Source organism: Ooceraea biroi, chromosome 1 (assembly GCF_003672135.1).
Source record: "Ooceraea biroi isolate clonal line C1 chromosome 1, Obir_v5.4, whole genome shotgun sequence".
NCBI classification, from domain to species: domain Eukaryota; kingdom Metazoa; phylum Arthropoda; class Insecta; order Hymenoptera; family Formicidae; genus Ooceraea; species Ooceraea biroi.
In genome coordinates this window covers 14,771,475-14,796,962 of record NC_039506.1, presented here as the reverse complement: position 1 = coordinate 14,796,962, position 25,488 = coordinate 14,771,475, and the positions used below count along the sequence as shown (strand labels likewise).

The 25,488-nt window shown below is 44.7% G+C and overlaps 1 protein-coding gene across 1 annotated transcript in view; it reads right to left on the bottom strand.

Annotated features, from left to right (window-relative positions):
* Window positions 1-25,488, bottom strand: part of LOC105281461 (neurotrimin) — a 181,716-nt gene that overhangs the window by 94,405 nt on the left and 61,823 nt on the right. The gene's annotated exons all lie outside the window — the stretch shown is intronic.

The window sequence follows — 25,488 nt, the reverse complement described above, 5'->3', positions numbered from 1 at the left end:
CGCTTTGATATTAAAATCAGTGCGATTTGTTTAATTCTTGTGGTAGTAGATGCTTCCATATGTAGATTTGTGCATACATAATAATCGCTGAATGAGCAATGGCATACATCAAAATTTTATTTAAATCCTCGCCTGAACTTTTCCATGCATTTGTTAACTAAAAATATTCAACGTGAAGAATTATTTAGCGCAATATAGTACTTCCTCATAGTTACACAAAGCGTAATGAGAATGATTAGCGTAGAGAGAATGATTAAAGATTTAGTTTATTCATATAAACTACATAACAATTCAATTTAATGACGTATGCCACCGTTTCATTTAACGGTTTAATTTTCTACCGCGGACACACACGTATACACACGTGTGATTGCCCGAGTGCCGTGTCAAGCAATACGGCACACAAATCCCCGCAAAGCAATCGCGCCGGAATTAGCATCACGCGGAATTAGCAAATATTTTTTCTCGCGTTAATAAATTATACGATCGCCGCGATAGCTTTCAACTTTTTGAACATACATTCGCGGTTGGAGATACGCGGTTGGTACGAAGTCCATTAAACTGAATTCGCAAAACTGCAGCGAAGGCTGTCGAAGGCCACAATATCGCGAAATAATCGAACATGAACGTTTGAAATATTCAATCATAATTTTGCAACTAAAATTACGCATTAATAGATATCGCGACCGCTCCGGTTTTTAATTATTGACGCTTGATGCATGTAGTTTTACATCTATTATATCGAGAGAGATACTGGTTTCTGCGATTATTTTTATCCGTTGATAATTTAATGATCGCCGTGGTTTCCCGTTTTGAAACTTTTACGTCTCAAAATTGCATCGTGGCAAGGAATACGTACGCTCAAATTCGGTTGGATCGGTCAACGTATTGTAGAACTTCGCACAACTATCACGGAGCAATCTTCGCAACATATTGCGAGAGTAAGCCTCGTCATATTGCGGGACAATCAAGCGTGAGAATCTCACGCTTTTGTGACAGTTATCGTGCGTGTTGATAAATTTCGCGACTGCCGCGATTTTTCATTTTGTTCCGTGTCGCGAGTGAAGTGCATTGGTGTGTATACTGAAACTTCTCGTTTTGACAGAAACGTTCAGTCAATGAATTTGTAAACTCCGTTCGATGGCGCATGAAATTCGTTAAATTCGAAAGAAAATAAGTGTCGCGTCGCGAATACAAGTGCGTGTGTCAAGTGCAATCAGTGAAAGACTGCGCAACGAGGAAAGTGCATCGATGATACTCCAGCTGAGGAAGTGAACGGCCAATTTTCGACCGACTACGATGGACTAAGTGGACCGCGATGGACTCCGAGGGACTTTCGTCGCTCATCGGTTCGTCTTTAATTTCTTACGCTTGTAGAAATAATGCATGTGCAGCTTGTAAATCGCACTGGTTTCCAGCAAACGATATAGGGACAATTCTAGCAAGTACATCATAAAGCAGATAATCATACGATAGATATAAGTGACGTCAAATTAAAACCGCAAGAATGATCCATTCAGAAATTAGTTACACGTTAATCCATTGCCGAGCAATTAATCATATTAATATTGCAACCTTGTAGCTTTCGGACGCATGATTGCCTCTTCCGCGCGCGAATCTCGAGAACACGCAGCTGATCACAGCGATATCAGCAATGTATATCTTCCGTTACATATTTTTACCGCTGAATTGAATTACACGCACATAGGAGCAAAAATTGCGAGACGTTTCCCGGTTTCTTCGAGCGTTACGACTTCGTCGCGCGGAATCGCGCGGCGCAATAGTTTCAAGTACGTATTTCAGGCAACAGATTATTCCCCGCACGCTCGCGCGAACGCATATATTTCATATGCATCAAATGCATTTCCGCTCCGACCGCGGGACGTTGGTAATTTTAATATACGCGCGGGTAACACGCGCGCAACAGCACGTAGGGCGAAATTGCGAGTCCGCCGGGCCGTTGTTTTTCCTCGCGCGCCCCGTAATGCGATATGGCGGAAAATTGCATACGTTTTAAAGTTCACTCGACAAACTGCAACACCAGACCGGGCTTACGGTCGTGGCCATCACATATTCATAAACGACCCTCGCGCGCTCCGCTCCGCTCGCCGTAGTACTCGCGCGCGCGCGCGCGTGTGCGGTCACTTGCGACCATACGCAATTGCGGCGAACCCGTCATCGCATGGCCGAATACATTATCATCGTCCTCGTCACGGATGTTGCCCGGTGTCGCCGTTTCTTGCCATTTGCTCGCGCGATGCAACTCCCGGCCCGCGCATAAACGTCGCCATTACGACGCGGATTTTCGGCTAATGCAAATCACTTCCACGGGGCCAATTACGTTAAACGCAAACTATTTGCCGGGTGCCGCCGCATTTGTACGATAAGCCCGCAAAAGTTCTTAAGGCTATTTCGACGTGGGCTACGAATCCCTTCTCGGAGGAGAAGGAGGAGGAGGAAAGGGAGAAAAAACTCCGAGATTACCGTGATTTCCCGGGACGAGGGTGAACGCCACGGAATGTGAGGACTGGCTGGGTGTGGCTGCCGGGGTTCATTTTCCTTTTATTCAGTTCGTCCGTCGGCGGAGCGCCGTCGGGGATCTCGAACATGAAAGGGTAGTAACTTTGCGCGAAACAACCCGAAACAATGCCGCTCGAAACAACGGCGTCGCCGTAACGATACCGACGTCTGGCGTCTCTCTTTTTCCGTGGTGAGGCACGACGAGACGCGCGGAGTAACGTTACGATATCTTCCTCCTTTCTTTTTTTTTATCACGTTACTTCCGCTTTAAATTGAGCAGCACGAGTCGGCGAGCGCGAAACCGAGAACCGACGGGTCCCGCCTGCGAAATTTCAACGTGAGCGTGTTACACTCGAAATCTGAACGAACTTAGAGTTAATTCGATCTCGAGATCCGGGTATTCATCTTGTTCGATTCCTTAATCTCTGACGATAAATTTTAGTAATCGAGTCCGATTCGACCCAAGATTCCATTAAAGCTCTTTCCTGGAGAAAGTAATTAATATTATATTTTCGGATTTATTTATATTCCTCGAGAGTTTAATTCGAAACGGACGAGTCTTCATCTTTGAAATATGAAATCTTTATAATTTCATCTTTATAATATGAAAATCTGATAATACGGAATAATTCGATGCTAAATGCAGGAATGCTATTTTTCTCCATTTCGCGTGTAATTATTGCGGTATATATAATTTCTTGCGATTTTCTCTATGCCTGAAAGCTCAATTATTGCTCCACGGCCAAGGCCGTGTTACTTGGAAGTCATGCGAGTACATTAATGCTTATCTCGCGGCTTGAACTTGGTAACGAACAGCAAGGTGCAACCTCAGGGTGGCTCTCCAGGTACTCCTGAATAGTTTGCGTTGATTTCACGGGCGATGTTGCAAAGTTAACGTAACTGCCCGCTCGCAGTTGACGTAATTTTAATGAGACAACAAAGGCTTCGCTCGCTGGCACATGTGATGTCGTGTTTCTCGGATTAAAGCCGTCACTTTATCCCCTGTTTAAGCTTTTTCATCCTCGAGAGGGTAAGTGAGAAGCGTTTGACTGATATCACGATACACGAGAGCATGATCACGTAATTTTGTGTACCGAAATAACGCGATGACGCAAACGCGCAAAAGCCGTTGCAATTTAGTTTTTGTATTATTTTGCACATCCTATAAATGTGAAATTCACGAGAGAACAGAGGTTTGGAATTGAACAGTTTTTTCTTCGAAGAATCGCTTGCAGATCAGCGACGGACTAAAAATACAACATTTTCATCCCTCCATAAATTAATTACCGAGCATCACTTGGATGGTAAAGGTTACAGCTTGCAGAACACAAGGGCGTTAATTAAATATCGATAATACCGAGTGCGCGACTGGAACGCGCTTGTACACGCGCGGTCACGTGCGTTCTTACGTACGAAGGAATATATAAAATCCCGGTTGCGAGGGTGGCAGCTCGTCCGGACCATCGAACAGAGTTATCGAAGCGATAGGGAAGCTATCCGAGGCTCTGTCCCTCCCGTAATCCCGCCTGCCCGAGCTATTATCCCAGAAAAGCCACTCGAACATCCGATTAGGAAAACCGAACATACGTTATTTCCTTCGCGTAGAAAACGCTGCTGCCCGTTCCGCTTGTTCGCTCGCAGCGAAATGACGTTTTATCGTTATTACGTTTATGATTCGAGACCCATCGATCCTCTTATAAGCGAATTTGCTGCCGCGGCCTTTATCAATCTCAGAATCCTGCCATTCAATCGGACAAACTACTATAAGAGCGACCGAATCCTCCCTCATGTGAATGGCAGGGCGAACGACGAACTACACCTCGTCGAGATAGGGTATTGACGCGATATTGAACATCGCGAATTGTTTGTAACTACAAGCTGGTGCATTTAAAAACTATCGCTACGTACGTGCATGTATTGGAAACTCTGCAATCGTTGATACTTAACTCGATACTTTCGCATCCTGTTTACAATTACGCATGACTCTGATTTCTGAATTTTACGATACGTCAGCGTGAAATATGTAACAGCGCAATTTAATATGGAGACGTTTTCGAAACCACGCGGATTGTAATGCAATTGCGACAGTCGAGTGCTTCGCGTTCGAGCTGCGCCAGCAACTTCGCTATCTCAAGTTATTCACAGTGATCACGGCAAGACGATCGTGCAACACGGCGTAACGGGATAACTGATAATCGCGCGATAATAAGCAGTGGTTGAAGTTGACGAGATAACTACATCGCGGAGGCGTTGTCCGAGAATCGCGCTGAACTTCGGAACGCGGGCATTCCTTCGCGTCCTTTGTCAGGGATTCCTACTGCTGCTGCTGCACGGATTACAAAGTAAAAGTCTCTCTCTCTCTCTACCTTCATCTCTCTCTCGCTCTCTCCGCGACGCCTTAAACGCCGACGAAAATAGACGCAAGCGCGCGAAAATCCGGCATTGACAGCAGAATTTTTCAGTATTTTATTCTCAGGCGCTCGCGACTTGTAATTGATAAATGGCGTCTCGAAGGAAAGGTACGAGCAGGGCGCGAATGGATCCGCTGAATACTGAGGGGGTTGAGGAGAGAGGAAGGTAAGGAGCCGCGAGGCGGTACGGAGGGGACGACAGGCCACGAGGGGGTGGAGTGCGGATGGTGAAAAGCGGATAGAAGAGAACGGAGAACTGCAGTTTCACCGCATACCGGAAGACGGAGGCACGGCCGGTCTTGAAGCGTTTCATGGCAAACCAAATATTCGCGGTATGCACCGGCGTTGCACACCGGAATTTCCAGCATGAAGTCGTTATACTGCGAGGCCACTTATAATTAATTGCTCTAGTTTATAATCGCCTTGCGGCCATTGTGACGCGACCGACCCGAATAACGCGGATACCGTGTGTTGTTGTACCCCACGCTGTACCCATTCCTGTACGCTGTTACATTACTACACTTTTATCCCGTTTCGCACGCGGTGGAGGGAGAAAGGGTCGGTGGTTTGCGCTGATATTCCGCAGGCTGGATTAATCACACGCATCCTCCCTCGGCTTGGCCGATTATCGCCAGTCAGCTCGCGACACGCGGCCCCCTTTTCAAAATTCGCCCTCGAAAATCAACGTGCATGCACGTTCGCATCTGCGGAGGACAAACTGTCCCGATAAATGAGATAATATGCCGCGCGCGAGCGTTTCCGCTTACTTGTTCGCACCTGCAATTAATGAAGCAATAACAAGCAAACGGCGCGGTCGGCGCGTTTATTTCGCGACAATTGACTGGCACGTGACAGAGTGCAATAATTCGCGGAGACTTCATTAATGCTTACGCGCTTTGGTGAGTACATTTCGGTTTCCATGTCAATTACAACGCCCGTAGACCATTTGACGGTAATTTTACGCGTCTCCGCAGCGCAGATTTAATCAGAAATTCTCATTATCGCCGTCGTACACGCGATAATCACGATTTATTGATAATGGTTTTAATTCGACGGTATAAAACGCGCACGCGATACATTAACGTACGCGATAAGTACGTTCGATCGCGCACGGTCGATCCTTTCGCGCCATCCAACGCGAAAATCCCGATTCTGTAATTGTGACACGTCTCGTCCGTAATCGTGATACGTCATGATACGTCAAACATATTTTCCTTATCGAATATAATAATAGATAAAAAATTTATTAAGTGGTAACAAGAGTACTTTTACATGAAATAAACGACGAGTTTATTCCGAGTTTTAACGCGGTTGCTATTCGCAAAATTTCGAGCGATGATAGGTTTCCCGCAAAGAGTCAAATATAACAATCCAATCTGAGCGTCAATGCTAGGAGCGTCGATTTTATGGCTGCACGAGATTGCATGCATGAAAAGATATCGATAGCCATTTCTTTCCTCCTGGTACGAAGACAAATACGATATTGCCAAGTAAAAGATTAGTATATACGATATATTTCTTTCCTCGTATATTTCTTTTTCTCATTTAAGTCTCGATTGTTAACGTTTCCGTATTTGATTTTTGTACGTCCGTTTTGCGGGCTGCGATCTCCGAATGTGCAAACAATAAAATAATTGCATTCGTTTACGCGCGCGGCGAATTTTCCGCGTACATATGCATCGTCGGCGACATGGTGGGTCTTCAGGGATGAAATTTAAGCTCTCTGTGAATTTAAACGCGAACCGTGTCTCTGTATATCTTCCGCCGATTAGATGCGACCGCGGTTGTTTGAGTTTACAGATTGCGCCCGCGGTGTATTAAGGCTACCTCCTGGCGAATTACTATGCGCGCGTATATGCATTTCAGCGCGATTTCGTCTGTCAACTCGCAATTTCGAGAGGTCCCGTACGTATCGATGAGGAAAACGTAGCTCGAAATAGCAGACGAGCGCTCGTAAAGTATTTCACGTTCGTTGCGTGTCTTATATCGATAAACACTGCACTCTAAAATTTGTGATTATCCATAATGTAATGGGAACAATAATTTATCATAGAATGTTACATCAACTATCACGTTTTAATGTATTTCTTGTTATCTTCTTCAGCAAATTATCAAGATGTCATGAATTATCTAGAATCTTTATTAGACCTCACGTAAAAATATTGTTCAAACGTTGGCTACCATTTTTTTATAATTGATTTACCAGTACCGATTACACATTGCCGGCATTACCCAGAGACGACACGGCGGGATTTTCGTGATATTTTACTTTCATAACACCGTCTCTCCGCGGAGAGAGCGAGAGAGAGGGTTGAAGAACTAATTGCTGAAGTTTTCCCTCCAAGCAACAATTTACGGTGACTCGCGCAAGAAGCACGATGAAGCAATTCGTCCGAGCAAATCGAGGCAATTAATATCCGGCGGTACAGTAAATTTGTTTTTGAACCCCCGACGTAGATTGATCGGGCGCACTTTTAATATAAATATTACGTTCCTCCCCATCCCCTTCTTCAACCCGTAGCGCGCAAGAATTGTGTCGCTGTCAAAGCGCGCGCCACGCGATAAGACAATTTGCTGAACGCCTCGCGTAATAATTCACCTCGGCGATACGGATGCTCGTGCGCGATATCGATTTCGCCGACGAACCGACCGACCGGCGTAGGACGACGCCCTCGCTCTCGCCTCTCCAGAATTTTCAGCCCCGGGACTGCCGAAACGCGATTCGCCAACGGAAGAATTCCGACTATTGAGCGAATTTGCGTCCGCATCTCGATCCTGAGCTGTCGCATCCAACATTTACCCGGGCCATTAAATATTTAGTGTCGCAGCAGCTGTGAAAATCTCGCGCGCCGGAATAGAATGACGCGCGTCCCACGGGCGTGAAAGGGCTTTAACGAAAGTAAAACGAGCGGGACGCTGGCCGAGCGCGACGGAGAAAGCGGTAGCAAACGGGGAAAAAAGAAACGGACGATCCATTGTTACGAAAAATCTCACGACGATCATGGAATCGGACAGGATCCGGAGGATCGTCTGAGGCTGCACGGCTAATAATACGATCCCCTAACAAGCTCGGAAGAACAGTATCCTCTTTACGTATCGATCGCGAGCGCCGGTATTTCTTTGAGAATCGCAGGGAATCCTAGACAGACTAGCTGAAATTCGCGTCGCGGAATTCGCGAAACCTCTTTGGGATACCTCTTGTCGCTGTCTTAGTTATGCAAGAAACGTGGAATGCGCGGTTGGAAAAATATCTCGTGCAATCTTTCTTCTCTTTCGCTCTTTCTAGAATTAAAATAATCCACGTGGAGATGCGTATTGACAACGTAAAATCACGACTGGCATAATATTCCGCCAAAAAGAGCCGTCAACCCGCTGCTGGAAATTTGCACAGTTTCGCGGGTGTTATTTCGTTATCTGGAACTTCGCGATCCGCATGCACGTTTATGGCAACTTCGCCGACTAACCCAGCGGGTAATAACAAGTTACACAAACAGTTCTTCGTCTCTGATGTCATTTTCATTAAGCTGTACAAATTTTAAAGCACATTTCCAAGCACCGGTTAAACATTCGTTTAAGTAATACTCAGCTCTGCGTGAACAATATGTAAATTCCGGGGGAGGAGAGCCAGGGGAAAAGTGAGGATAATGTGTCTCACTTTTGGAAATATTCGCGCGGATATTACGTGCACGTAATTACGCGTGGATATTACACGAGAGCTTTATGCGAGTGCGGGAAAAGATTCGGCGACTCGACTCGGCGATCGAGCGAGATCTCGATTTAAGCTTCTTACCGGCGATGTTGCACAGCCCGCTCGGCGCTCCGTAACTGACGGAATAATGCTGGTTGTCAAAAACGACAGCGTTATCGGCGATAACATGGGCTTTCCGGGCGACGGGATTAACGAGTCACTCAGGATTTCACAGAGCAGGATGCGGATGCGGGGGAGCACTCGCGATAGAAAGACAGGGAATGGGACAATGATAACGGGCCGGGCCCTAATCTGGGTCCATTAGCCTGACAGATGTAACGGTAAACACGATGCCGTCGTGATATCGGCTTGCAAATTACAACACTCCCACCTGGAGGACTGTGATAGACAGGTCTGCGCGCGGCTGATTACGGGGGTGGCGGCCCGGCGCGAATACGGGCTGCCTCGGAACGAAGATAATACGGGGGCAATTAGTTTCCCCGAGTAATGCCGCGACGTCGTCGACATCTGGCCCCTTGCCGGCGATGCACACGATTTTTCGCGACGTACCGTCACTGTGTCACTCGTGTAGCTCGATCTCACCGGTGGATGAGCATTTTTCCGACGAGAGATGTACCTTGTACCTCGAAAAAAAACTTACGTGAAATTAACGTCTTCACGGTTTTTCGTTGTTTTTGCAAATCTTAAAACGCGATCGAGTCGCGGAATTTTGTGCGAATTGCGATTTCGTAACCCACGAAAGCAGCTCGCGATAAATAAATGCCACGCGTAAGCGTTAAAGTACGGCAAAAAAGGGGAAATTGCAATGTTTCAGTAATGCTGTAAGCAAGTTGACCGATGATGCGCATAAATGTACTATGCATGAAAGTATTTGCATTTATATGTAATGGTACGTAACGAGCTTCTCACGCTGTGATGCGCCTGATAAATAAATCTTTTTGTGCTCGCGTATTACATTCGCGCGCTAATGTAATTTTTTATTAATATTAAATATAGATATAATATTATCCAACGTATTCTCTGTTTCTCTCTAGTGCCCGCGGTGACGTTAATATTTAAAGCTAAATTTACACCGCATAATATAATATTAGAGTCAATAAAGCTTTAAATAAAGCATTCACATACAAGCGACACGTATTTAAACTGGTTGAATAGTTGCTCTATAAACAAGTTATATTTATGATATCGATACTTTATTGAAATTTTATTACAAGTTATTATTAGATTGGTGCAAAAATAACTGCGGCTTTTAAGCACCAATTTAATAGCAAAAGTTGGTCATTATTTTTTCAGCAACTTAATACATTGTTTATGCGAATACACATGCAAAATGAAATCTTTCAATCTATTTGAATTAAACGAAATGAAATAGCGTTAAAACGTTTCCTTTAAAATAATTTTCGCACAATTTCGAGCGAAATCTTCAATAAACCCGTGAACCAAACGAGTAAACGTGCAGATTGCATTTGATTTTTGCATCGCGAGTGATTATTTTCGTAAAAACATTGTTCGTGCAATTCGCGGGATAACCGTCGAAAAATGGGATGTGGAAAAAAAATCGTAAGATATGAAATCATATTTAAAGCTCTTCAGAGCTTTATTACGTATCCGATCTCACCATGGTGATGTTCGGGGACAGTAAGATATGCATTATTCACGAAGTCATCGGAATACCCTTCCCTCTCTTAATATCGTCCCCTGTAATTCCGACTCTTGTACGTGCCGTAGCCCATCGGAAATGTATGTAACTTACCGCACTTTATGCGTTTAGTGATCTGTGAGTTACAAAGCGTGCGCTTTTGTCTTTCAGCAGCGAAGCTGGAAATACTTGTAAAAGCAACTGTGCGACAACGTGCTTCAACAAGCTTCTTATGCTTATCGATTTCTGTGGCTTTCATTCATGATTTGCGTTCAATCGATAGGTACGGTAACAAATAATTATTGGATTGCTATTTTCATCATATTTGATCAACTTATATTTCACTTACAATAATTATTAATACAATCTTCAGATTTGAACGAACGACATTTACTGATATGCCCAATACAATATATTCGATGAATTTACAATAATTTTATCGCTAGCTATATCGGGAATTCGAATTTTCCCCAGTATTTGAACTCGCGCGTTATAATTCCACGCGTTCCGCGCGAACTTACGCATGTTAACCGGTCCGCAATTATTCAGCTTGCGAACGTGACGGAGGGAAGACACGGTGCAACGATTAAAAGTTGAAAAGTGCGCGTCAGGGATAGAATAAATAGGGGTTGGGGGTCGACTCTTACCACTATTTCACGTTGTACACCGTACGCTGTGGCGTTGCAGCAGTGTGTCCATTTTTCGCGAGAGCGAACATCGAATTTCGGCGAGGCTTTGAAGCGTCGCGATTTCACGGGCCGACCGACGAAACGCAACCCCCACGACCGCACTCCCCTACATACGAGCGAGCACGAACGAACGTGGCGAATGCGACTGCATCCCCCGTGCACACGCGCACGCGTCGAGGGCGAGAGTCTTGCCGTGAAATTCCAACGCGTTTTCAACCCTCGACGCGCGCGGCGTACCCCGGACTTTTTTACTGCTTGTTTAGCGCGCGCCTATGTAATGACCCTTTTGAAGTTAATGCTCCGTGAGTGCGCGTACGCGCCCATATACTAAAGCCGTACGATTGTTGCCGGCTGAAAAATTCATCGTGGCGCGTGCACACGAGACTGGTGCCCCCGTCGACAGTTCTGAAATTCTGGATTTCCCCGACGCGATACGATACATGTGCTCGCGCAAAATGCGCTTGCACGCGTAACTATCGGCCATGACAATTCGTTCTCGCCGAAGTGTTCAATTATTAGCTGGGAACAACGACAACCGCACGAGGAAGCGGCTATGGTTTCGGGCATCGCGCGCTATTTTGCACAATTGTCGCCATCCCTCGGATGAATCGCTCTTCTTTTTCCCCCTTCTCTCTCTTTCTCTCTCAATTTTTCATATACAATGGAATATTCATCGCGCACACTTTGGCACATCGCGCAAAATATGTGGTATTTTGGCGAATCATACGCGTTTCCAATACTCATAAATACGTGAATCGCAACATTTGTATGTAATTTATCATTTTAACGGAACGATCATGAGGACGTGCACTCCGGTGTAAAAGGAGAAGCTAATGCGGCGGCAAGGGTAATTATCGTGTGCCGGTGTATGCGCGCACCAAACGCAAATCGACGTCGAGTGCGGATGCGAATCATCCATCGCGCGATTGACACTCGGAAACGCGCGGCGAGATCTTCATCGTCGGGTGAAACACATCCGCTGGATCGTTGCCATCGGAGGGGGTGGAATCGGAGGTCGTTCAATTATTACTCGTTCCCGTCGCGTCTCGATTCTGCCGTCATGTTACGCGCGGATCACGCGTGACACCTCCGCCGCGACGCGCCGAGCCGCGCCAACCCGATGGCGACGTCGACGAACGTTAATCTTTAATCTCCGCTTCTTTCGTACCCCGCGGGAAAGAAAAACCGGTCGTGGAACAGCCGCTGCGTTCCCAAGGCTGAAGCGCACAGGAAATTGCGCGGGTGCTCGAGCCGGCTCGAATTCCTAAATTGCTTTACGGCGCGATAATGGAGCCAGAGAGATAAAAAGAGAGGGAGCAGGAGAGTATGCATGCATGCTGTATATGCCTCTACGTATATGTGCGCGCGTGCCGGGCGCACGACGGAACCACCGGAAGTGGATTGACCGGGTCGGCCCGGGTCTTTCATCGTCGGCGCAAAATTCGCCACGGGCGCGGAACCGCGCGGATTCCACGAGCGAACCCATTCGACGACCGACCGCATTAGCGGTCCAAAACCCTTCGTCCCATCCTCGGTCGCTGGGGGATGAGGATTCAACCGGCGGAGGAACGGGTTAAGCGGTGCCCGTACGTTCTCATCATCGTGAAATTTACGCGACGCCACTAAAGCAAATTACGCTCCGCGCCGCGCCGGGCGAGTTCGTGGCTTGTCGGGCTCACATAAAGAGTTCCTTCCTATGCCACCCCTTGTCGTGCCACCCGGCGACTACCATCCTCTCCCCCTTTGGATCCTGAATCACCCCGCGGCTACGTCGCCGGACGTCTCTCGTCCACCCCATTCCGTGCTGTTTGGCGAGTTTTTAAAGCCGTCGGATTATGTGCGTCCGGAACGGTAATTTGGCCACTTATTAAAACGTTGTACGGCCACGTAAAAGCTCGCTACGGGCTCGCGCTTCCCCGCGGCGGAGAGAGTTATTGCGCTGTGCTGGAGAATAGCCGCGGCAAATGGAACTTCGGGCGATTTACGCTTCCGGACGAGGATGTACGCGACGAGGAATCAGTGGCGAGTTTTCAAGCGCAGTCGGGAAAGAGAAAGAAGACTTCAAAGCACTTGTGTATTTTTCGTCCGCTCGTTTGTCACGACGCATAATTGAGGCTCTCGTCACTCTGTCGCTACGAAAATGCAGTGTTCGCTTTCCACGAATTATTTTCAGAGAAATTATTTTTCGATTCGTAGTCGCAGGTAACGAATTTACGCTTAAAAATGGTCGAGCGACATTATGCAAGAACGGGCTTTCCGAAGATTCGGCAGCACTTGCATCTCGATTGCGCTCTCTGATTCTGAAAATTGCATTCCGCCTGTTGCCTTCCGCTGTGGCGTTATACACGGAAAGGGGCAGAAAAAAGGGGTAGAAAGGGGGAATGGGATGAAAATTGAAAAAAAGGAATTATATTGAAAACAGCTTTTCCAGAGGCGAAACGTTATAACGAAACCTTTATTCCTCTCATTCTGTTCTATATTTTCAATAAATGATTAAATTACTTTGCAAAACTCGAAAGCATTTTTGTTTTATTTAATCACATTTGTGTGCAGTTTTTATTTCGATTTTATATATATGTATATATTCCAAATAATGAATTATATACTTTCGAAATAGTTTATACGTATGCTAAAGCTTATATTATATTATGAGAAAACTCAGATAGGATTGAATAAAACCAAGAGGCTTAAAGTCAACAACACTAATCGGTTCTGTGGAAAATTCGTGTTTAATATGCGTATGAAAAACATATAAAAATTCAATACGTATCTCCCAAACGGATATAATGCTGTTGTTATACGTAGTTCCCGTAACACTCCTGTACATGTATTGTATCGGGTTTGAGTTTCGTAATTTTAGGAATTGAACGCGGTAAAATTGTAAAATGATTTTCACGATATCACCATCACACACTAGATTTACAGCGATGCATCCTTCCAAATGTAATAGCAAAGATTTTTATCCTTGTTGTTTTATATAACGCACGCTACATGCGGAAAAAATGTTGTGAATGTTACTAAAATAATTCTCCATTTGAAAAACGGTTTCTGTAGCAAAAGTTTGAACAATCGATTCATGCGATTATACATTTACTATAATTCCTGATCGAATAAATAATTCAAGCCGATAAATTGAAGTGAAATATGACATTTACGAATATAATGATAATGGTTATCACGTTTTTGTCGATTTGGAACAATTAAATTCCTGCTACTTCTATTCACATAAAAGGTTCGTCGTTAAACGATTTGTCTGATGTAAGAACGTATCACCGCTCGAAAACGGTAACGCGAATATCGTTTTTCGGGAAGGTGATATGTCGTTTGCTATGCGTCTTGCGGTGTCGAATTAAATGTGAATGAATCTTTCAAACCTGGCAGCCAGTACAATCGTGTCGTTATGAGATTTAAAATAGTTATCGATATCAGTTTTACCGTCAATTAAAACCCACTCGAATATTATCGGAGAGATTAACGTGCGTGCAATTCAGAAACGAACATATGCATTAAATCGTAATAAATACTTCAAGATTTATATCACGATAGAAAGGACGAGATTAAATTTATCCGTATTTCGTGGTGCCGTTTCATAAATTATCCATTTCGCAAATATATTGTATAAAATATAAATTACACTGACAAGAATATAAGAATAATATTCGCGAATCCCTTTTTTATATCTAAAGTTGTATATCTATAATACTTTCATTGTAACATCGCTGCTTTCGTTTTGCTAAATATATTATATCTTAAAAGAAGACAACTGAAATATTAAAAGTCTAGAAAATTGTGTAAATTTGATTACTGTCAAAAAATACAATTATAAACAGCGATAATATAAATACAGCGATAATATAAATAATTAAATTTATCCGTATTTCGTGGTGCCGTTTCATAAATTATCCATTTCGCAAATATATTGTATAAAATATAAATTACACTCGGCAAGAATATAAGAATAATATTCGCGAATCCCTTTTTTATATCTAAAGTTGCATATCTATAATACTTTCATTGTAAGTATTGTAACATCGTTGCTTTCGTTTTGCTAAATATATTATATCCTAAAAGAAGACAACTGAAATATTAAAAGTCTAGAAAATTGTGTAAATTTGATTACTGTCAAAAAATACAATGATAAACAGCGATAATATAAATACTAAAAAGTTTAAAAAATGTTATTTTAGAGCAAATAGCACTCAATAGCGTACAAGTGTGTATCTCCTAACGTGATCACCACTTCACGTGTTTAACCCGCGTAAACGGTGAGCGCAACGGGACACAATCGGCGAAAGATAAGAGACGAGTTCGCGCGTGATACGTGTGCCACGTGCGGGTGGGCGCGCGTACGTATTCATGGGGAGTACATGGGGGTCCCGAATCAAGAATTTGAGAGAGTGAACATGTACGGCCTACGACGAGCACTATCGTTTCCATCGCAAGGCGCCTAACCGTCTCCTCGAAATAGCAGAGATCCGCATTGCGGTTAAGTACTCCCCCCCGGCCGCCCCCTTCGATAGATCTCGAAGCCGATCTGAAAGCACGACCAGGGCGCGGGAATTAGCCATTGTTTCGGCCTACGATTTAGGTAAGAGGCTGCAATTTGCTAGAAACTTGTCGATGGAAGGATTACGACAACGACGTTGGCGAAGGCTTAGCGAGCGCGCGAGAGAGTGAGCGAGTAGAAGATCGCAGTGAGTATCAGGCCGATAGGAGAGGAACCGTCTTCGACGGGTGATAACCCGGTCTTAAGTACAATCGGGGATATGTAAATCGCACTGCCGCCGTTGAGAGGTGGAGTAAAGTCGGGGTGGAGAGGAAATGAAGGGGTTGGGAGGACGCGCGATCTAAACAGCCGGCGGAAACGAGACGGGTAGACATCGGTTTGTCGGCAAATAGATCCCCGGCCAAATCCGGGGTGGGTTGCGAAGATCGCGCGGGGGTTGTCGCGGGATGGAAAGCTCCTCGTAAATGAAATCCTCGGGAACGAGCAACGGTGAAAGAGTTGATATCGGGCCGCCAGTACGTTAAGGGGAAAAGGTACCACCGGAGTTACCGCGGCTGGATTTGCGGCGAATTTGCATTACAAAAAACGGCGTGGCCGGCGCGCAGGAGCGAGCGAAGACGAGTATCAAAGAACGAGTATGTAAATCCGGAAAAGTTGGTACGCATTCGCCACCCGACGGTTTGTTGGAAAACGTACGTTTCTGGTCCCCATTTGTACACGTACGTAACATGCTCTGCGCGGACAGGCGAATAATGTTCTGATAGAGTAGAGGAACACGAGGAACGAGTCTCTTGATATAACATATCAGTTGAGATAACGATACGATGCTCGAGGGATCATTAGCACTAATTGAAAGTTTTGTACAAAATGTCCAACTTTGTTCGATAGTGTATGAGGTACATTGGTGTTGTTCACGTGTATACGTTACTACTATACGTAAAGACAAAAAATCTCTTTGATTACATTTAATACGTATATTTTCCGATCATTTTCAATTTTTCAAGAATGCAAAACATACATCGACGCGAACAGTCTCTCAATTGGCTCATTCTCCATTTATATCCGCTGAAATCAAAGTTTAACTTATGCAAAACTGTTCAATTTTTGTTGCTCAAATAAAAGCCTCAGCGTGAATCGAACTATAAAAACGAATGAATAAGTAATAGATCTCAATTTTTCTCTCAGTGGTTTTCTCAAATAAATTCCAACTAATTAATTAGAATCGATTTTGCGAAATGCACCGATTAAACGATCGGCAAAATCATGAAGAATCGTCGCTCGTCTGGATTATTTTCTCGCAAGGTAAATTGCGCCAAACTAGATTTAATGCATCCCGCGCATTTATTCGTTAACTTGTTAAATAAATTGGTCGCGAGCAATCGTCACGTTCTCCGCTAAGCTGGAACGGTAACTAGCGGTATCGTTGCCTGCCGATAGATCGTATTGTGGGCGTGAGAGCATTAACTTCGGCCTTCGTGTACGTATACCACACGGTACTCCGTATCCGCACGGAAACGTCGAGGACAGGTTGCGTTCTTGCAAGACGGTATCTGGAGGCGACCACATTTGCGAGCGTTACCGCGGCTGTAAATCTCCTCCGCCGCGCATCGGAGAGCTCGCAAGTAGATCATTATGCACGCTGCAGCCGTAATTTTGTCTTTCCCTCCGCCATCCCCGGAGCGCATTTCGTGCTTCGGCGTGCTCGAGAAACTCGCAGCATACATCGCGGCTGGTTCCCTTGAGTGCCACTATATACATTCGACTGTGCCGAACTACCAGGCGGAATATCGAACCCGAAGTCGAACGTTATTCCCCCGGTCTGTTGATTTATCACTATTATTAATACTGGGATAATATTACGCGATACGGACCGTTAAAACCGACGTTAAAATCCGCTCCCGATATTGCCGCTCAAGGCAGATACAGGTGCGCGCCACGATGATCGATGGCGGTAATCCTATCGCGAATCCTTTAAATCCCCGACGTCGACGTGTTAAAAACCCGGCCGTACGTTTCCTCGCACTCGTGTTAACGATTCAGATTGCACGCGCAACGGAAAGGCATTTTCGCGCGCGCACGGCGCGGATTCGGCGTCGTCGATTCTTGCGGCGGTGCTCGACGCGCGCGCGCCACGAAATGATTTTACAACGCTCCACAGGCTCGGGAATTTCATTTGACTGTTGGTCTTACCCGTGGCCAAAATGGAAATACGTGAATCGAGTTATGTTCCCGAATGTCTTTTCGCCTGAATAACTTCCGAAATTGAAACGTTATCAAATGTTGAAATCGGCAAACTCCCGAATTATTCTACTCCGCTCTTGAAGAGAGCACCCCGGGCAAATGAAATAAGACATCAGCCACATTATTTCGACGGTATCACATATTACTCGTGAACATTACTCGCTTCATCCCGAAGGAATGACTCCGACAGAGAGACCCACGTGAAATAACATTTCGCGAAATGCAGAAATAGCATTTTTAATCCGCTCGCTTTGGCCAATTTACTCGCAAATAAACGTCGTGCTGAGAAGAACAGGAAGACGATAATTTAAAAAACGATAATGCATTTAGTAGACAACGGAGTCGTAATTGTTTCGAGATACTTACGTAGGAAATAACGTGGCGTACTGTGACTTGAATTACGATAATCGAAAAGAATAAACTTCGTTGCTAGATTTTCCACGACGGGAAAATCGCGCGGGTCTGCACAAACGAGCGAGAAGATTCCCGACTTGGTCCCGTACCCGGCGAAAATCATTATAACGGGAACTTGGAGATCCCGCGAAATCCTTCTGTGTGCTTTCTCAGCGCAGGCAGGATTTTTTCGTCCGAGACAGTTGACGAGCATCGACGACGACGAGCAGGGGAGAAAACTCGCGGAAACTTCTCGTTATGTTCTCCTGGGTTCACCCCTGTCCGTTACATGGAGAGAGCATCGATATCACGACTACAACGGCGACAACCCGACAAAGCGCACCGGATGCTCCGATTTCACTCACGCACACCACGCGATTCGGTGGTACACTTATATACACTTATACACATACATATATGTATAATACGTGCGCATGCACGCGCATATACATATGTATATTAATGCACGTATATCCATTCGCCTTTCGACCTCTATCTATCGAAGCATAGAAATACGTCTACCGCGACTTTTCTGCCTTTCGAAGCTGAAGGGGGATAAAATCAGTGAGGTGAAACGCAAATGTCGTTGCGAGATCGTTCAAGTGGGATTCGAGAAATCGTGAAGTTTTAGCGTGCAGGACGAGGGATACCAGGAAACGATCGGAGCAGTATCGACAAGTATAAAACGAGCAGACTGGAAGAAGCTACTGATTAATAAGGAGCCCAATTTAAAGACGATCGATTGCTTCCTTTTTCCTGCATAATTTATTCTGCGCGAACTTTGAAGATTGCAGTCAAAATTGCAACAGACACCTCGCAAATAAACTGAGTCAACGTGTACGAAGTCTTGTCAGTCTGAATTAAACATAAGATGGCCAAAATCGCTTCTCTCCTTCGATGAGACACCGACTTTTCCGATGCAATTTTGCTCCGGTCCGCCATGTGCCGTGTTCATAAAAGAAATTAAAAATTTAAGTGCACGGATCTTGCTGGTGACGACAAATGTCGAAGCGACGAACATTTATCCGTACGTGCAGATTGCGTCGGGCTTATTTCGAAATTCGCGGCGGGTTCGCGCGAGACGGGCGAATTTGTGAATTTATATTACGGCCGAATCGCGCGTACGCGGCCAGGAAGACCTCGGGAAGGATGATAAGCCACTGATATTGCCCATCGAAGCGTGATACTTAGATTGGACTCGTTCCTTCCCATATCCATTCCACGTAATCACCGCGGGCATCGCTGAGAGAGAGAGAGACCGGTTCGCCACCCCGCCGCCGGCAATTGCGATAATCTCCCGACGAAAGGGGACAGGAGTGATGCGGGGGTGGATTGGCTGGCGCGAAAATCGGCGGGCGAGTTTCCACGTTCTTACGATCGGATCAATCTGATTTGTTTTTGCTTCATCCGCCGCCGCCACCGCCGCTAAAAAAACGACACCATCGTTTCACCCCGGATCGATTTTCTAATAATAGAAAAACTAATATAATTTTCTAATCAAGTTAAACGTTGCGTTCTGCAACGTGTAAAGGTATGCTGCGCTCGCGCACGCGAGTTGGACGTTAATCGGTTTTTATTTCTGCGGAAATTGTATGCTAATTCTGCGCGAGTGTCGCGCGCGCGAGCGCGTTCGCGTTCGCGTTCCTGGCGAACGCTTAATAGACTCGATAACTTTCTCGCAAAATTCGCGTTCGTCTCTGTTCGCGCACGATTTAATATGCAATTATGAATCGCCCGTTCTGCGTAATTTCGAAAATTGTGAAAAAATAGGTAATGCCCCACTTTCTTCGTGTTATAATTGCAATCGCTCATGCGAAGTGATTAAATGAGAATTGTCCCTATGAGAATAATACGTAGTATTTAATATTATCCTGTAATTGTTAATACAATTTTGTTTTAATTGGAACATCCACATAATATGCATAATGAACTATTATGATGCAGCTTTAAAATTGCGAATGTGAGATAAGTGCAGCGTACAATGCCATTTACGATAACAATTTTTTCTGCATTGTTTTGTCTTCCGGTTTAATTTAACGCTATTGACGCACATTATGTGTTTACAATATTACGTCATTACTGTGAAAATTGTTTTGGTCGGATAATGCGTCGATATATAGAATATTAGATATGTGCGAATTACGTATGTACAAATGCATAATAATAATAATGCGCAGTTGTGGCCAGCTGCACATATTAGCGCGTAATGGTAATTAATGCTAATATATGTATCCGGGCGAAATTTATATGTTCCTGACAAGTATTTTTCGAAATGTAAACATGTTTCTCACGCATTAAGCAGCTATTGTGTCTCCATTTACATTCTTTGCTGCAATGTGAACACATATTTCATACGACGTGATATTATATGTATCACGTTATATAATACCTAATATATCAAGTACTTTTGATTATGAAACGAGTTCTTGTTTGCTAATCGTTCACACACAATCGCACTTTAATAAATCACGCCGCTCGTAAATTATGCACAATTACGTGTGCGCATTTTCATATTCGAAACGATATTACACGCAACGCAAAAAACAGTCGCTGCAAATAAGAAACGCGAGGCATTAATAATGGTATCGAACTTTCGCGAAGAACTTGAACAGTCATCAGAACAGAAAGAAAATAGACGAGCTGTATTAACGCGCGAATCGCGATATCGCTGAACATTCAGATTAAAATGTTCGTCGGTCTATGCCTTCCATCCCGATTAAGTGCTTGCGTGTAAAACAAATGCAAATTAGCTTCGATTAATTTTTCAATTGCACAATGTACTGTGGAATTGGGATTACGACGTGGAAACCCGATATACGTTGCGCAAAACTGCAATAATGGTCGCGTACCAACAATAACCGTTGTTCCGCATTCGGAGTTCAAATGACTGCATTTCGCGAGAGCATTAAGCATGCGAATAATATTTAAAATGATATAAACGACTATTTAATTTCTTTGAAAACCTCGACGTTCAGAGTATGCAAATCATTTATTCTATTTTGGAAAATAAGAGGCACATGACAAGCAGAATAAAAGGAAAAGGAATGAAAGTTCGTGAAAAGATATTTCGCATATTATCGCAAATTATCGAGAACCATGACGGAACCTCATGTAACGTTTACAAAGCCGTTCGTAGCGTAAATCGCATTTGCTGATGCATCCGCAAACGAGTTAGCTGTTAATTAAACTTATATGTTTAATAAAGTCCTGTCAGATTTGAGATATCGTGCCAATATCGAGGCAGAGAAAAATGGACGGACAGAAGTTTGTGAATTACCCGAGAGTTAAAGACCCGTATGGCCCGTAATTCGCAGAGCGCGACGTTTAAAGTCCGGAAGCCAATGAGAACTTCTCTACAAAGTACAATTTGATGGTCCGGTTAATTTCTTCGAGTTTATCGCCGTTCAAGTCTCGCGAAGATCCGGTAAACGACGTGGATCGGTTCGAGAGGTACGAAACTTCGGACACAAGTTGGCGCGTTAAGTCGGCGCCTATACGCTTTGAAAAATATCGCCGAGAGAAAAGGGGAGAAAAATCCCTGAAACCGGCAGGATGTCACGCGTTCATTGTTCAACTTATTAAAATCGTCTAGACAATTCTGTAGAAAATTTATTATATTAAATGTGCATATTGATTCTTTTAATCAGGATGGCTGTATATTTATTTTATTTATCACGAAAATATTAAAAATATAGTTTATAATAAATCAATCGTCAACTCTCCTATATAAAATTTTGATCGCTACTCCATCACGTAGGAAATATTTTACTCTCGTATCAGACACCATAGTAATAAAATATCGTGGCAAATTTTACTGATTCAGGATCAATAGCGATGTCCGGATACGAAAAACTCGGTGAGAAAAATCCCGGTGACGAAATCGGATACCGCAGCCATATAGAAATAACTCGCACGATCATATTTTTTCGCTCGATAAATAAACATTTGATTCTGAGAGGTTTAAGCGGAGCGCAACGGGTATTTTCGGAGATTCACCGGCTCGGGATTTGTCGGTGGAGGCGCCGCCGCCGCCGCCGCCGTCGAACATTATTTACTCATCGATTTGCACCCGGCTGATTTTTCTATTGTCTCCCAGCCCGATGAAACGCCTGTTCGACCGGACACCGCGCCGAATGCTAATTCACGCGATTCAAATAGTTTTTCTACGTGACTTAAATTCCTACCCCGTGGAGCGTGGGAGCCATTAGCTGCTGTCCGTGACAGTCCGCACCGCGTACCGATTGATCCCTCTTTGCATAGTAACGGAATGCGCGGCGATGGAGGCCGTATTAGCGAACTCGTTTAAATAGGCTCACGCGGCTCTCTTCAGCGGTATTTCGTGAAATTCGTGTTAAAGATCAGAGCAATATGGTGTTCCATTGGCGCGAGCGAGCGAGCATTCCCGGTTCTCCAGCGAGGCTCACGCGATACACGGTATCGATGCAATGCAACCAGGTTGCGGCACGGGCTAACCGAACGTGCCGAAATGGTGTAAACTGCCAGACTGCGTAGTTAAAAATAACGAGGTTGCAGTGCTGAACTGGTATATCCTTTGCGCGGGTAAAAATCCAAAAGAACCGCGCTAAATCTTTGTTCACGCTTGCGGGATACAAAGAAAGCTTAAATTCGTTTTCCCGACGTTGTTTGAATCTTCTTACGGTGTATCGCGGTGCACACGTCGAGCTAGATCTAGAAAGATATTCTTGACAAATATAAATAAATTAAATTGAAAAGAATTGACACACAAAAATATAAGAAGCAAAATTGGATAAAGTGCCGAATGAAGCAGTACATTTTTAACTTTTTAAACAAAAACTAAATCTTCTAAAATCGTTATTTCTTCAATTTTATGTATCGACGAAAATAGACTTATAAATAAATCCAAAACAATTTTATTAAGATTTAAAATATAGTAACTAATAGTTTTTTACTGTGCACTATTTTTTTGATGCACTTTCTTAAAGTTATTAAGAGATAAAGTCATCCTTGAGATAGAAAATAATTTTAGACCTAGTTGATCTCTTTAAAACTCGAGATGCGATTAGAATGTGAAGAATGTGCGGATCTATGGGACAAAAGCGCGATCTTTCGAACGCCCGAATGTGTGTCCAGACATTGATACCAGATACTTCCGCTCAAAATAACCCTCGTAAAACGTAATGACCATTACTTGCGGTCATACTCACGTCTCCACGTGAACACGTATGGTAGCGGTTGTATTTGCTCGCGCGCTTTACATTACTTACGTCGACAATAGACGATCAGTCATGGGGGAGCTTCCCTCTTTTTATCTTGACGCGGAATTTCCATGCATCGAGGGGGAGGGTAAAGGGGGATGAGTGCACGTTACATAAATACGCGCAATCTCCGTGAACAGGTGGAAATGGCGCCCGTGGCGGTGTAACGCGGCTCGAGGGGCGGCACTCGAGCCCCGACGACAACGATATTTACGTTAAAGCATAAATCACGGCAACGCGCGTAGCTACACAAGGGGGTGGTAGGCCGCGGCGGGACAAGTGAGGGTGGAGAACGGGAAGAGGGAGGAAGCGGACAGACGGGCTGGATGGAGGAATTGGCATGCATGAGAACACCCCGGCGTTCGATTTAATGCGGGTAAAGAGGTAAGACGCCGCGAGACGTATCTATCCTGTCTTATCGGATCCCGAAGATGTATATCGCCGGGCAACGAATACGAGCACGGCCCACCCCGACCGTTTCTCCCTACCGTTTCCCCGCCCGGGAAGATCCGATCGTTCCGATTCCATCGTTCTTTCCCCGAGCCAGCTTTAAGCAGAGCGGATTCCTCCCTTTCGACTGTAAAGCCTCCCTTCGCAGCCTACGCGATCGGCCGCTTTTCTCATCCCGGCCACCTGACGTATCACTTCTGCCTCCGTCATCCCTCTTTCACCGCTGATTCAACTTAAAACCCTCCGTGGATTTGTTCCGCGGAGCCGAAACGGTAGCCCTATGCGCGTTCCTTTGTCATTTTTCGAAATGCCGCGATCGATTTCCGATGATCGGCGCCGCGCCGGCCGCGGAAACAAACCGCGCGTACTCATCGCGTATTCCATCTCGCAACGGCCGGCGTGAGGAATTGAGCCGGAGATCGGACAGAGGAGAGGCGATGGTTGCGGTGGGGAAAAAAGGAATAACCGAGGGACTTGTCATTCGCCAGCGGCTTCCGCTTTACCGGCGTTTGCACGGAACGGTGATGGCCCGAGGGCCGACCCGACGCGAGTGGAACGGCCACTCCGAACAGAGGGGAACAACGGCACTTTGACTTCCGACGGTCGATCGCGGTAGAAATGGAGAATCCTGTTTAAAATCGGATTTTGCAGGTTGCTCTCGAAAGTCTGAGCCTGGGTCATTTATTATAAAAATGCGATACATTTATTTATAAATGCATTTAAATGCATTAACAATGTTAATTATAAACTCGCGTTTTGAGAACATTGGAAAACGTAAGAGATGAAAAAATTATAAATTTTATTGAGCACGATCAGATGGCAATTTTATCTGATTTCTTCATCTTCTCACTGCTTGACAATTTTCGTTAACACTTGAATGCACTGTAAATGCATGAATGTCAACATATTCTTGGATTGAAATTATATTTTTTAGAAATTGGCTCAACATTTAATTAAACAACTTACAATTATGTAAGCGCGTATATTACTGAAATTTCAGATCTAAATAGGTGAATTCTGACGTCGATTAAACCAATTATTTGAGCTTTTTATACATCATGAAAGTTCTATTCAGGAAACAGAATAATATGAGCGATGTTATATAATGTGTTACATACGATATTATAATAAAATTAAAAACAAGCGAGAAGGCGTTCGGTCAGATTAAACACCATGGACGCGCCATCACACAAATGCGCGCGTTTACATCTCCATGTGTCCGAGAGCGGATGGCATTCTAATTTGAATGCCACTGCCGGGTAGAAGCTGGATTATCCCGGTCGCTCGCTCGCTCGCGCGCACGCACGCACACGAATTTGTTTGACAGCGTAAATACGATCCGACGTAATTTTTCATAACGTCCGGCAGAAGTGCATCGCTTTGTGCGAATATCGGGTAACGCTTGTTTCGCGATATTCCATTCTGTTGTGGTGGAGGAGAGCATTTATTCACGGGGAGGGCAAATGAAAAATGAGACCGCGCCATTATACGCGTATACGCGGCGAAACGCGCGTCCGCGATGTTTGTCAACGGCAACGCATCGTATTTTACATGTTTTTACCGGCCCAAAATTGATCGCGCCCGTTTCGATATAGTGATCAGGATCACGTAACAATCATGCGCGCTCGCGCGCGCGCGCTGTGATCTCTGCGAGCCCCGAGAAACCGGATATGCGAAGCAAATGAAACGTCT